This window comes from Lepidochelys olivacea (genome assembly GCF_965140295.1).
Source record: "Lepidochelys olivacea isolate rLepOli2 genome assembly, chromosome: 4".
In the NCBI taxonomy this organism is placed as follows: domain Eukaryota; kingdom Metazoa; phylum Chordata; order Testudines; family Cheloniidae; genus Lepidochelys; species Lepidochelys olivacea.
This window is the reverse complement of record NC_140414.1, coordinates 38,605,977-38,620,822: the sequence shown is the minus strand read 5'-3', so window position 1 is coordinate 38,620,822 and position 14,846 is coordinate 38,605,977. Positions and strand designations below refer to the sequence as shown.

General features: G+C 39.9%; 1 protein-coding gene across 1 annotated transcript in view; it reads left to right on the top strand.

Moving 5' to 3' along the window:
• COL25A1 (collagen type XXV alpha 1 chain) overlaps positions 1-14,846 on the top strand; it is a 422,316-nt gene that overhangs the window by 349,924 nt on the left and 57,546 nt on the right. The window lies entirely within an intron of this gene.

Here is a 14,846-nt window from a genome sequence, read left to right as displayed (position 1 = left end):
AGACCTGGAGTCAGTTCAGCCCTGGTGTTGCATTGGGAGTTGCTGCCAATTATACTGGAACTCAGTTTGATTCATTCTGTATTATACTATAAAAAGTGAGCAGATTTGAAATGTTCTGAATGAGAGCTGACTGAGTTGATTGCTTCTCTTTCATGGCAGGGGTAATTCTTTCAGACAATGAAACCTCTTAGAATTTCCTTATATTCCATTTTCAGCATGGGCCTGTGAACAGCTGATGGAGAGCTTTTATTTTCTCCCCACTGAATACAGGGGATGAAATCCTGCCTCCATCAAAGTAAAAACACCCTTTGACCAGTGGGACCAGGCTTTCCTTCAAAGTGTATAACATTTGCAGTAGCTTGCTCAGTGACAGTTGTCGAGTGCCACAATGTTTTAACTTAGTGTCCATTTTTCATTTGTGGAAAATAATAAGAGGAGTTGATTGGACATCCTACACATGCAAGAGCATGTGTGCTTATTTTAAAATGTGGGCTTATGTGTCTTAATACTGAAAGGTGCAGGACCTGGAGATAGAAATTATGTTAGGTCCTGTCTATTCTGTAAGAAAGAACCATGGTTTACTGTGTCGTGAAAGATCATGTTGCAAATGGATCCTTCAGAATGGTTAAATTTATAGTGTAGATGGGACCTTAATATATACAAAGAAACACTTTTAGTGATTGTCTCTATCTACTTTGGAAAGTCAGTATAGAAATAACATTTGTTTTGTAGTGTGTCCTTAATATAGTTCAGTTGGAGGTCACTGCCAGCAGATTAAGAGCAATTATCAAAACTGGCTTTGGGTACTGAAAAACCTGAGATTGAGCCAACCAAGCTAGAAGATCTTATTACGGTAACACCTTCTGGGGGCTAGCAGAATGAGCACTTTTGAGATAGTTCCCATTGCAACATATACATTTTAATGAGAAGAAAGATGAAGCTCGTTGGAAAAAATCAGAGTCACATCTCCTAGTACGGATTCAGTTCCTAGAAAGGAATTTTCTTTTCTTTTTTTTCTAGATTTCTAAAGGGGACCATCCACAATAATGAATTCTCTTTCGAGCACCCTTTGACTTGTGGTTATTGATACTATACTACGACAGATGATCTGCAAAGACTCCAGTGACTGTCGCTGACAGCTGGACCCCAAAAAATCTAAAACTAATTTAAACATGTCTCTCAGGGAATGTCTAGTTGAACATTTAGTGTGCGGCAAGCTGGGGTGTGAATCTACAGTGCTGCAGCCTGCCGTGCACTGCCTGTGTGGACCCTGCTGCAGCACACTAAAAATTCCCTAGTGCACTTTGTATACGGCTGTTTCAAACTTATGAGAAAGCAGTCACCTTCAGCCTTTATTTGTGCTTTTGTCTCTTCACATACTATCGTTTTGGAGATGATGGCAGCACAAAGAGGGTGGTAGATAGGTCCACTAGAGAGACAAAAGATTAATGATGTGAGAAATGGGGGAAGCATGAAGTTCTGGATATTGTGGAATAGATGTTTTCCAGCATTAAGTCTCTGGGGTGATGCTGACTTCTGCTGGAATAACGTACGGTTCACTGTTAGAATTCATACCTGCCACATAGGAGGCCCAGGTTCAATTCCCAGCCAGTTCAACACTGAACTCTAGGTGTTCAGATACTATGGTATAAGGATCTATATAGAACAGACCAGGGCCCTGGTGGTGAAAAGCCTGCCTGGATGTGTGTGGCATTGTTTGAGATGCCTTTGAATTTCACTGGGGAGCCTGCAGACAGCCATTGCCATCCAAAGGTGGGAAGCAGTGGTAGGACAGGTACTGGCATTGTATCTAAAATGCACAGATTCTTATGGAGCATTGGATGCCATTTAAAGTTACATTCCCTGACCAAACCCTCAGGGGAGCATGGCACTATCAGTGGAAAACGAAATCCCCAAGAGAGGATCAAGAGAACATTAAGTCATAGGAAGCTACCTTGGATGAGCTAGTCAGGTGAATGAAGAAATAATAAAGGTACATGTATATTGCCTTTGATCAAATTTACAGTAACATGGCCTACATAAGTGTATATTATGGAGAAGGATGCAGATGACTGAGGAGCATGTGTTACAAATCCCCTTGGAATTGGCTGGTAGTCTTCGAACTGATACACATAGGCTTCTTCATGGCATATGAGAAGCAGAGCAGGGGAGGCTTTCTCTTGTGCCACCAAATTCTAAGAAAGCTTCACTTAATGTCTTCCATTCTTGTAACTCTGATGGAGAAGAGAAGTACACAACACCGAGGCATTCTCCTGTTTTATGGATATCATGTGATAAATATGAGGTATAACCTTTTCTGTTCCTTAAATGTCATTTCATCTACAAATTCTTCTCAGCTAATCTCCTCTGAACCTGTCCACTGTGACAGGCTGTATAATAAAACACAGTATGCAACTGTAAATAGCAAGTACACTGTTTATGGTATAAGTTTGAAAGCAATCTTTGTGTAAACTTTTAAACTCACAGGTCATTTCAATCAGTGAATCTTTCAAACTGCCTCTTATCTTTCTTGTGCTGGATATGGTACATTTGTAAAGGGATCCATTAAGATCATTTGGAAAGAGTAGCCAAAGTCACTTACAACATTAATAAGCATCAGTCAGTAGAAAAGTTTCAACTTCATAATGTGCAATTATTCAATTAGTTATTTAATGCAGCAGTTCAGTATACCTTCAAGATAGCCAGTTAGAGATTGGTTGAACATGATTTCACTCTGAATGAGTGGCAGCATCTGAAAGGCACATTAGTATCTTGTGTGAATTCAGTATAGGTGACAAAGAAGTTATTAATTATATTCCTTGGCTCATTCACTATATGCATATGGATGTTTTGGGAGTGCTTCCTGATCTCTTTCATCCCTTTCATTATCAAAGGTGCCACAGAGAGTACAGAACTTCAGTCAGTTATTTCCAGGACTGTGGTGAAGCCAGCTGTGACATATTGTAGAAACTTTTCTTGACCATCCGTTGCTGTTTAGGAATGGCTGGAAACTTAATGAGCATCTGAATGTTTTCCACCATGTCATTCAGGAAAATGAGTAAAGCACCTAAACACAGAATATTGACTCATCTCTGTGACATCTCATGTTATCCTTTAGTAAGACCCTATTACTGATGCCAAAAGGATGCAGAATACTTTCAGTACGACAAAAATGTAGTAACTTTGTTTTATCCTACTCTTCAAGAAGTCATAAAAAGTACATACAAAATGGCTCACCTATTGAAATCGGAGGCATTTGTAATTTCATTCATTTGTGATCTCTAGACCTTCTCTCAAGGTGTTCTATTAGCCTGGTTCAATTTTGTGGCATTTAATCAATACAGTCATTAAATTTTACATTATCCCAGCTTTACCTTTACCAGAAGATGAGCTGTTTGCAATAGTTGGCCCAATATAGTACATTGTGCGAGAACAGGCTTTCCATCAACAGTAGACATAATCTGTCTTCTTGTTCCTCTCATTTTATGAGACAAATACTCGGGCAAATCTTGAGGTCCCAGCTGAGTTTTTAAATCAGCCCTTATTCAAGCAAACTCTCATTGAAGGATTTGGCTTCTCTGCCCTACTTGTTTTGTGACAGGGAGAGACCTACATATAAGAGTTTGCTCTATTCTCAACACTGAGAGAGACTATAGAGTTGCCAACTCAGTCACCTACATCTTTCTACGTAGTTGCTTATACAGGCCATGTGATTTCGATCCAAGCCAACGTACTCTGTTCCCAGCTGCATGACATCATTAGAAATTTTGCCTGAGTAAGGACTCAGTAAAAACTGGCCTCAGGGTCTGTCCCATATTCGCTTTATCGAAAGCAAAGACAATTCCAACCTTCATTTATATTTTGTATTTGAATTTCATTTTTTCTCTCTCTTACTATATCCCAGGATCTTGTTCTTTGCTTGCACAGTAGGACTTAGTGGCCTAAGAATCATGTTTGAAATACTTAAAACTTTTCAGAACCAAAGTTTTAAGTTCTGGAAGAGTCAAATAAACTTTGCATCCAATAGAAAAGTGACTCCCATGCAGACAAAACTTTAAAAACAAAAGCCAAAATTTTCAAACCTGGGTGCCTAAAGTTAGGATCCTAAATCCCTTATTTAGATGCTATTGAACTGGCTTGCCATGGAGATGCTTACTCTCTATTCTCTTTTTCTTTGGCCTGGTCTGTTTAGTCCTTGCTCTGTTTTTTGGCATTAGAGGGGCTGACAGGTTTCCAAGGCATGGTAGATCCTTTGCCTGGTTCTCTTTAGAGAGGAATCCACAAGCCATTTCTGTGTTCTTCAGGTTTTCCTTTCTCTCTTTAAAAAAATTCACAACAGGTCTTAGTTTTCCATGGTGTCTCCCTTACTGGGAAGAAGGGAACTCTTATATCTCTGCTCCTGTTTCATGCATGTGTTGCTGCCAAGCTACAACTTTTATTAGTCCTAGAGACCATCATTCCAAAAATTCCTTCTTGCTGGGCAGAAATCAGAAAAAAGATCAGGGCTGGATCTTGAACCCCTCTAAACAGAGCAGTTCACCTCGTGACTGGCATCTAAATAAAAATCCTTTGATTTTCAGAAGTGCTGAACAGCTCACTGAAGTCACTGAAAACTGAAGAAATTCAACCCCAAACTATCTTTTTGAACACTTGCACAGCTTCCTAATATGCATGTGCCCCCATTTGAAATCCCTGGTGAAACATGCAGGTTGGTTAACTCCTACCCTTTCCTCATCCAAATAATGATGTCCTGGGGGTAGGTTATCTCTGGGAGTAGAAAAAATAGATAGTGCGTGAAGGTCAAATGCTGGAGAGTAGAGTTCAATGAAATGTGTGTCGTGATAAAAATGGACAGTGGGAGGAAGTAATATCAGGAGGGTTTATACTGTTTGTTACATTGATTTATAGACCTGCTTTCAAAAGTAGGTACATGGAATTATATGTACAAAAATAATACACAGTTGTACACCTAATTTGAATATGCCGTTACCAGGATTGTAATAGATGCATAAATCAGGTAGTTGGATGCACAGAAAGTAGTTACACAACTAACTGTACATTTGCATGCCCTCTTATCTAATTTCCTTATGTCACTATGGCAATTGCACAAATTAGGCATGTAATTGCCCAGACCTAATTTTGAAAATCAAGCCCAGAATATGAACTCCGCATTGACAGTGGACTGTGAATGAACGACTAACTGTTGCAGGTGGCAAGAGCATTTGCTATGGCATTCCTCAGGATATATGCAATTCTTTGTAATCCCTCAGAAACAATATCCTCTAAATCCACAAAAGCCAGGATTTCTTTCCTGGAAAAGACACTAACGTACTAGGGAAGTGAGAAAAGGGTAAAACGTAAGTAACTGAAACACAGGATGTGAATTCTGTTTCCCCAAAAGCTGTTACAGGTTAAAAGATGGATTTGGTAGAGTGAAACTGGTTTACAGTGTCTTTTAATTTGCTTCTTTGTGCCAGATAAAGTCAGTCCAAATTTAGAATCCAGTTGAATAATCTGAGAGTCCAATTAGCAGACCCATGTATTCAGAAATCAGGGATTTTATCAGCCATAATGGAGACCTCAAATAGTAAACTGAAAACACTCTTATGATGTAATGCCACCATAGAAAATGTTTTCTTGATTTTATATAGTCATAAATGAGTAAAAACAGTTGCAGTTCATTTTTAATATTGGCAGCAAAAGCCCCTTAAATTTATCATCTAATTTGGTTCTAGAGGAAAACAATTTTTTGGACAGACTATAGAGTCTCATTCTTTTCTTCTAATAATTTAGCAGATCAATCATTGCAAAAGTTGGCTGCCTTTAGGAAAAAACAAGGCTCTTATTACAACAAATGTTTTTACTGTAATCCTCAATAGCAGGTATCGTGCTGACTTGAATTCTAATTAGCCTTTAAGTAAGAAGTATTCTGTATGACTAATGCATGGAGAATCATGACACATTCGTCAGAATTATTGCTGATACTTTTAGCACCCTTGCAAATCAGCACATATTTTTCAAGCACCACTGCACTTTTCTTAAAATGAAAATTGGACTCACTAAAAGGCAATAAATGTTGTAGAAAACGGAGTCTGGTTATAAGCTGAAGCTTTGGGTTTTTAGGCAGGTTAAAGAATAATACATTTTTGCCTCTAACGAATCATAAAAACTGAACAAATGGTCATAAATACAAAACCAGAGAGATTTTTCCAAGTTAAGAAGTTGATTAGGCAACTGGGTTGATCAGAAAGTCAAAATATGGTTTCATGGGTGATGAGGGAGCCAGGGAGCCTGTGCAATGGGGCACCTATGGAGCCAATTCTGAATTAGTGTCAGAAATCAAAACAGAGGTCTAAGAAAACGTGGATCATTGTTTATGGGGTTTACCTTTATCCCCTTCATTTCCTTACCGTAAGCTCACTATTGTAGTCCTTCTGAAAGCAAAAGAGGAAGTAAAGGACAGCAGATGCCAGTGTCTGAGACTCAACAGAGGAGGCAGTGGCTCAAATTCAGGCCTGATGTACTTCATTGCTTTCACTGAAGTTGCTTTATTTTGTTCTTTTTAATCTCAATCTGCCTCTAAATCTCTTAATAGCATAAAGGAAGGAATACAGCTCATATTGTTTCTATTTTAAATATGCCTAGGCATGAGTCATGAGAGTCTTTTAGGGCTGGCACATCCCTATGTATGATGGGCTAACTATATATCTGGTTGACTGGATAAAATGAGGATATTTCGTTTGCACAGTCCATAGCTCTCCCTGCTAATAGGAGCAAAAATGGAAGAGGGCATTGAAAAAATGGATTGGTCCTTCTCTGCAGTGGGCTATCTTGGGTCTGGGGCTCTGCAGTGTGCATGGGGGCGAGGCGGGTGGTACGTTGCTGAGCAAGGGGCTGGTGGGTCGTGGAGGATCCGCCATATGCAGCCATTAGCAGAGAACTCCAAAGCATACAGCTACAGAGGTTCATGCTGGAAGCAATATTAACTTTAAAGAGGGGTTTGCAGTAAAGCACTGGGGTGGTAGAGTGAGTGGTTTGTCAAATGGGAAGGACAAGTGTTTGGCAGGTTTGACTGGGGGTCTGTAAGGCTTAAGCCTGTATTCCTTGGAGATTCCTGGTCTAAATGTCCTTTGCCCTCCCACTTCCATGTAACTACCATAAACGCTTCAGACCGAGGAACCCTCTGATCACTATAACACAGCTTCACATGGTGTTCTGGGAGGGTCTTTGCCCTGGCAAGATTTTTTTCTATGGCAGGGAGAATTGGGCCCATATTTTTTTTATTGCCTTACATAAGTATTTCAATGAGAGAATTAAAATACCTTTAAATTTCCCAATAATATAATTTCTGCATAATATAATGACTGCTAGAGGTCAAAAATATGCAGTTTTGTTGTGGCTGCATTGGTCCCAGGGTATTAGAGAGATAAGGTGGGTGAGGTAATATCTTTTATTGAACCAACATTTGTTGGTGAGAGAGACAATTTCAAGCTTTCAAGCTTAAGCATCTCTCTCACCACCAACAGAAGGTCAAAGATGTCAGCAAATTTTTAAAAAGTTGTCAGGCTCTTTGGTACAATTTTTGTTTTTAAGGTTCAGTTTATTTGTGCATACATAGTTCTGACTGAGAAAGAAATTATGTCATTAAAACATTAATGATAAAAGCAAGGCCCTAGTTACTCCTTTGCAACCAAATGTATACTACTTACCAACAGTTGTTGCGTATATATTTAGTTTATGTGTTATTCTAAGCAGCATATTTATATTATTTTTAAAGTCCATATGCTACAGAAATATTTTCCAGGCACTTGATGCAGAGTAGACCTATTTAAAGTGTTAAGTGTTAAATAATTCTGTTGATCTGCATATGAACTGTGAGATGACGACACAACCTAAGTCAGTAAGTGGTTAGAAATCTACAGCTAATAAGTTGCAGTGTAAATCCTTCAACAAATTACTGGTGATTAAAATGCTGTTAGCACAACAGGTGGTGTTTTCACCATTAGGGGTCTAAAAGCAAAGTACAAATTTGCAAGGTATGGCAAGCAAGATACCCACAGTAAATGGTGTTGCTCTTACCCTTAGCCTCTCATATTAAATCTTGTCTCCACTTCCTCACATAAAAGTTTTGATAAACGTGAAACAGTCACTGAAGAATTTGTCTAGATAATAATCTTCGTAAAAAAAGTAGACTGTCTTCAAAAAAAAGTTTAACATAATTATAAGCTTCCCTATTGCTGAATTTGGAAGCCCTTTTAAGTATAAAATATTAGCTAAATATCTATCTAGCTTACATTCTGTTAGATGTCCGACACACCATTTGTTTTAATGGACTAACACATTTTTTCATTTTGATGTCCCGTGTTTACCTGATTAGGAGCTAAAATAATACTAACAAGGTTTGCAAAAAGTATCTTTGTAGTTTGTCATTTGCCAAGATAGCAACTCTGCATTGCATGAACACTCATAGTGAAATCAAAGAGGTATGGATTATTGTTTCTGGTGGTTTGATGTGATCACATTCAACCAGCTAACAAGTGTAAACTCCTCAGGCACTATGCAGCCTTAATATGGACTCACAGACAGTCCCCTGGGGCATTCTGAACTATCTTGCCACCCAGGCAAGCTTGACACTGTGATAGATGGTCATTTTACACCAAAGATCACAAAATAGTCAGGGTACTCCAAGTCCCAAAGGACCAGTCACTTACCTCAGGTCAATTTGCACCTTAGATCTCACACCACAGACCACACTTGTAGACAAACCTCTAGTAAATTAATTAAAGGTTTATTAACAGACGCCATGTCAACACCACCACTTATGTCAGCAAAACTATTGTCACTCAGAGGCGTGAAAAAAACGCTCCCCTGAGCAGTGTTTCACCAGCATAAGTGGTAGTGTGCACAGCACTGTGTTGGCGGGAGAGCTTCTCCCACCCATATAGCTACCTCCGCTCCTTGGGCGTGATTTAATTACGTCGACGTGAGAGCGCTCTCCCGTCGGCATAGAGCAGCTACACGAGAGAACTGACAGCAGCTCAGCTGCCTCGGTACAGCTGTGCCACTGTAAGGTCTCTAGTGTAGACAAAGCCTAAGAAAAAGAAATGAGAGTTATTTATGTGGTTGAAACAGGTAAACATACACACACACACGAGTTGCAGTCTTAGGTTTCAGATGGTGGTAGAGTGCTGAAATATGCCATCTCTTTAAGTCCTTTAGGGCTAACTCAGGTTAATCCTGGGGATCTCTTCCTTATGTTTAGGAATCTTTGCCTCTTAGAGTCTGAACTGCATAAAAAAAACTCTAATTCCTTCTGGCCAGGAATTTTTATCCCCATCTGTCTTGAGGCCAAGATGATAGGACGAGCGCTTCTGCATGTCCCCCTCTTCATGGTTGTGTTGGGAGCAATCAACAAAGTTCTTGCTCTTTAATGGCTTACTATGGCCCATTTGGATTCAATAGGTCTTCCTGATGGGCCAGAGATAGCCCCTCCTCATGGGTGGAAACCAGTATTTCACTTGGTGATAGGTTTCAGAGTAACAGCCGTGTTAGTCTGTATTCGCAAAAAGAAAAGGAGTACTTGTGGCACCTTAGAGACTAACCAATTTATTAGAGCATAAGCTTTTGTGAGCTACAGCTCAAGCTTATGCTCTAATAAATTGGTTAGTCTCTAAGGTGCCACAAGTACTCCTTTTCTTTTCACTTGGTGATGTTTCTTTCTTGGCTGGATTTACAGTTTCAGAGAGAACATTTGTACATTACAGAACAAACACTTCAATATTACCTTACTGCATGGGTTAGAGATATTATAAGTGAGATTAATGGACGCAGCAACTTACAAGTATTTCATAAAGTCTGAACACATTGGTACAAGTCTAATACCTATTTTAGCAATGCTAACACATAGGTGAGTCAGACTGGTTTCCAGCTACACATTTGATCGTGTTCACTTGAGGCTTTGGGACCTTGGCATGAGCTGACATCTGGTCTACCAGCGTAACAAATAACAACAAATGATGTGGGTCCTTTTGCATAATGGAAGTAATTAATAATTTTTGGAATGTATCTTGATATCAAGTAAACTGGTGGAACTTGCCTCAATCCCAACAAATCAATAACATCTTGGTCTGAAAAGTTGGAAAACCTGGGCAGTCTTTGGGATGACAGTTGCTAAGCGAGTGTTTCATAACTAATGAACACAAAAATCTTAAGCTAAAATACAAACAAGCAATCCTCTGTGGGGGTTTTTTAAGCTTCCTGGCAGTACTATTAGTAGAGGAATTGTTGATCCTCTAGAAAATACCAATGGCCAATCTCCTACCACAATCCTCCTGCCTGCCTAACATGTCACCTTCAATATTTCATGCTCCCAGATCAGTTTCCTGCAGCCCGATCTACTTATAATAGATCCTTCAAAGATAAAACTTCTGTTTTGCTTTAAGAAACTGCACCAGGTGTTTAGATAAGTCAAGGTTAAAGGTCATCTTGATTTTATAGACAGCAGTGTTCACTTCAGCATCTCAGGGTCTGAGAATCTATGGATTGTCTGGATGGTGACATGACACTTATCTGCTACCAAACTGCATTAGCTTATATCTAGAATCGGTTTCCAGGACCACAGCTTTTGTCCCCAGCACCTTATGCCTATTGATGCTGAAGTAAAGATGACTAAATGCAGATGTGAAAGATACCTAGTGCTTACTTAATCAGTGATGCAAGGTGAATTTAGTTTTTGAGGATACATTTTAAACAGACTAACACAAGAGCAAATATGATTAATCATCTATGATGACATTAACCCCAGTTTGGAGGGTCTATTTGAGCCTTTCATGTGGGCCCTAGTTGGGGGTAGAGGGCTTGGCATGAGTGCTCTTCACGGGGTGAATTTTTCACCTATCATACCTACTAGAAAAATCCTTTGCTAAACTAAAATAGATGAGTGTGTGTGACAGCAGGTACCGTGAATCCTAGTGGCATTATGTGCTTACATTAAAGGATACTGCATCCCACAGTAGTTAGAGCCTGATTCTCATCTTACTTAACCAATGGAGATCAGAAGTAACTGCAGTGAAGTCAATTGTTACACCAGTGTAAAAGATCTGTGCAAGTGTGATCAGAACCAACCCTTACTGTTGTATTCCTGTGGCAATATGCTGGGTTAGATTTTTACTGTCAAGTATTATTTTTACCAAATCATAGTCTTGATTTTCTAGCTATAATCCTGTATGGCTTCTGTGTCATGTCTGTAGCAGGGACTAATCAAAATGATTTTCCCTTTTCCTCTGCATTGCAGGGGCATCAGTGTACGTTACTGAGATAAAACTGTTTGTTTTCATTATGTTTCACACACCTATAAGTCATTTGATTTGTTATCTGAGCAGCGTAGATTATGATAAAGCAGAAATCTGGCAATATTAGCACTATACAGTAGGTAGGATGAACATATATTGTTTGCAAAGCAAACATTTCCTTTATGAGTAGCTGACAGAAAAGCCAGGGAATGGGCTTCCTACAGTTTCCTGCACATATTGTGAATGGCACATAAGTACTCTTTATGGATATTTTCTGTCAGTAAACATGCTGTAGTTACACTGAAGAGCTGGCAGATGTTAGAGATACACAGACAATGTATAAATTATATTGTTAAAAAAATGATTTTTTTAAAGTTTGAAACTTAGTTCTGTTCGCAAATCACTCTTATATTTGAACAGCTACCTATTTACCTTATATTTAAAGCTACCTATTTGGTCATGCGAATTTCCTTGAAAATACATTATATTCCATTTGTGCCTGATGTTTCCCAAGGGGTTCCTGGGGTTGTGCACCTCTCTATCACCTGCCCTATCTATGCTTGCTTGGGTCAGCTCCCCTGACACTGCCAGCTTCTAGCAACACAAGCACTGCCTTCCAGGCCTCCACAGGCCTTGCTCTCTGTACAGGTCAACAATAGGCATACTCCAACACCTGCATCATCCAAGCATCTCCTGGGAGTGCCCTGCCCCTGATCCACTGGGCACTCTCAGACTTCCCAGGTCCTCTGTTCCCAAAGAAACAGTACACCACAGCTTACCAGTTACACCATAGAACACAGCTTCGCTTAACACACAGCACTTAGATTTGTTTATTGAGAAAGCAAGTTTCTGTAACAAAGAACAGGGATTCAATGATAGCAAGTTGAAATGTTGGAAACGAAGGGTTACATATAAAATAAAATCATAGCACACATGCTAGAGCCTAAACTTAACTTCCTGTCATTGTCATTTCATACAGAGCAAAAGGTCACCCAAAATCCTTCCAGCACATTAGAGCCAGGTGTGGCTGTGATCTTCCATTTATGAGGGAAGCACACTGTCATGTTGACTCCTCAGTGGAAAGATCCGGAGTTTGTCTGTGTCTCTGCAGTTGTAGTCCAAAAATCCATTGTCTTCACTTGCAAACAGGATAATCCTTGCTGCGTCTGTTTTCCTGTCTAGGATCTACCCCGGAGACTTTGCAGTCACTTGATAAGCATTTTGCTCAGACCATAAAATTAGGCGTGACATATACAATAATCAGTGTACATGTAGACGGATAGATAAACATCTTCTGCCTGAAAAAAATCTGTTTCTCACCTTTTGGTGACCAGTCCCAAGTCACAGACCTTAAGGACATAATTATCAATGTAGATATACATAACTCTTTTTATATTATCCACACATAAGATTCACAATTATTATGAGGACCAGTGTGACACAGGCTTTCAGTAGAGACCTATGTGACACTCACTGGCAAAATAGTATGTAGATACCAGACCAATGGGATCCCGGTAACCCTTATGCATCCCTATGCCATCTGCCATTTGGAACCAAGAGGTCCCGGGTTCACAGTGCCCTTCCTGGTTTTGGTGCTTGAGTACAGAGATATAACCATGCTCCAGCAATGATCTAGGAAGACTATAAGCAGAGCTGTGTTCATTTTTTTTTCTTCCCCTGTTTTGTGGCCCCTCGCAACTGTAGTGATTAGATCAATTTTCCATTTTATCTATCTATCACTTCCCTCTTGGCTCAAGTACAGTAGCTTGGATTCAGAGTAGCAGCCGTGTTAGTCTGTATTCGCAAAAAGAAAAGGAGTACTTGTGGCACCTTAGAGACTAACAAATTTATTTGAGCATAAGCTTTCATGAGCTACAGCTCACTTCATCTGATGTGATTTATTTTCCCTCACTACTAGTACTGCACATCTGCCACTTCCGTCCGGGGCATAATGTGAGTTTGGAATTTGGCCCTTGTCTTTATACATGTCAGACATGTCTACACTAGACAAAAAGCTTGAGGTAAGGTACTTTGTCCTTCATGTGAAGTTGCTCGTAAGTCTGTGAAGGTTGGACCCCACACCAAAGCTGAATCTGCTGAGACATTCAGAAGTGCCACCAGATTGCTCTTCTGGAGAAGCAGAAATCTGTGAGAACATCTGCTGATGTCCTAATTCCTCCTTTTTTTAGCTGCAGGAGTTTTTCGGGCATTTACAAGTATCAACCCAATCTCCACAGGAGGCCTTAAGATATTGGGGGGTGGGGGGAGGGGCGGAGAACAGCCACAAGGGGCGTGCCCCTGGCAGGTGGCAGCACAGTAAAGTACGTGAACATGCATAGATGTGGCACTAAGCACATCAACCTATGTATTTTTGAGGGCAACAAGTTTTTTTTTTCTATTTAAAATGGCACAACAGGTATTTATAAACCATATTTCTGTCTGTAAACTGTAGCCCCCTCACCCCAGCAGTTTGCATCGGTGACATTATTACATTGAGAAATGTAGTACGATATCATTGAAACGAGCTGAGGTGACTTATCATCCAGGAACATTAACAGATGTGGACTTTTTTCTGAACAATAAGAAAAAGTAAAAGACAAAAGAATAATTCTATGAGCATATGATTTGCCAAACACACTCCTATCTGTGGTCCAAAAGCAGTCATAGTAGGTGCCAGAATGCTGGCTGGCAGAAGGCCCATCCAGAGCTTCCCTGAACCCCCTTATGAGCACAAATAAACCACTCAGATGGGTTATATTTAGGGGTCATTCCCAGGTCAGGGTTATAGTTCTGTATCTGTACAGATTAATGCCTCACCCCTATACCTTGCTCCAGAAGGAAAGTAGGAATATGATGGGCTGAGCTTTCCAGATAAAGAGAGAAAGTGGAAGCCTTTTATGTACTTCGATTTTCCCACTACACCTATCCCAGGCCCAAGGATATTACACAATTTATAGAAAACTATTTTGATAAAATATTAAAGCAGGTCTCGATATAAACCCTGCACTCTCAGATCATGGAAGTAAAACCACAGACCTCGTACAATATCCTCCATGTTTTCTGGTACAAAGCACCTGTAGAGGAATCTCTCTCCAGGCTTGGGGGAAGGCTGGGACTGCAGTGGAAAGATTTTGCCAGCACTCCTTTTACAGTGTATGAAGTTTCTGGTATGAGCCTATGCACAATGGTCTGCCAGAATTCAAGCCAAAAGCTTTTTGTTAAGATCTTTGTATAACATTTCTAAGCCTGGCCTCTGATAGACAGAAGTTGGGTCATGGAATCAGTACTTGTTTCTTCCCCTAGAAATCATAATTAACAGGTCAAGTAATAAATCTGCCGAGTTGACCAGGTGATAGTTTGTGTTGGTGTGCTGTAAAATAATTTTGATCTGTCAAGCTCCTTCCTAATTTTAAAATAAATTATTGAAATTCCATGGCTGTGGAGGCGAAGTGCTTTTTTCATTAAAAGGGAATGCCTCCTTCCACAGTGAATACCCAAAGGTTACTCTCACTGGTATGCACTAACACAGTTACATTACAAAGACAGCATGTGAAC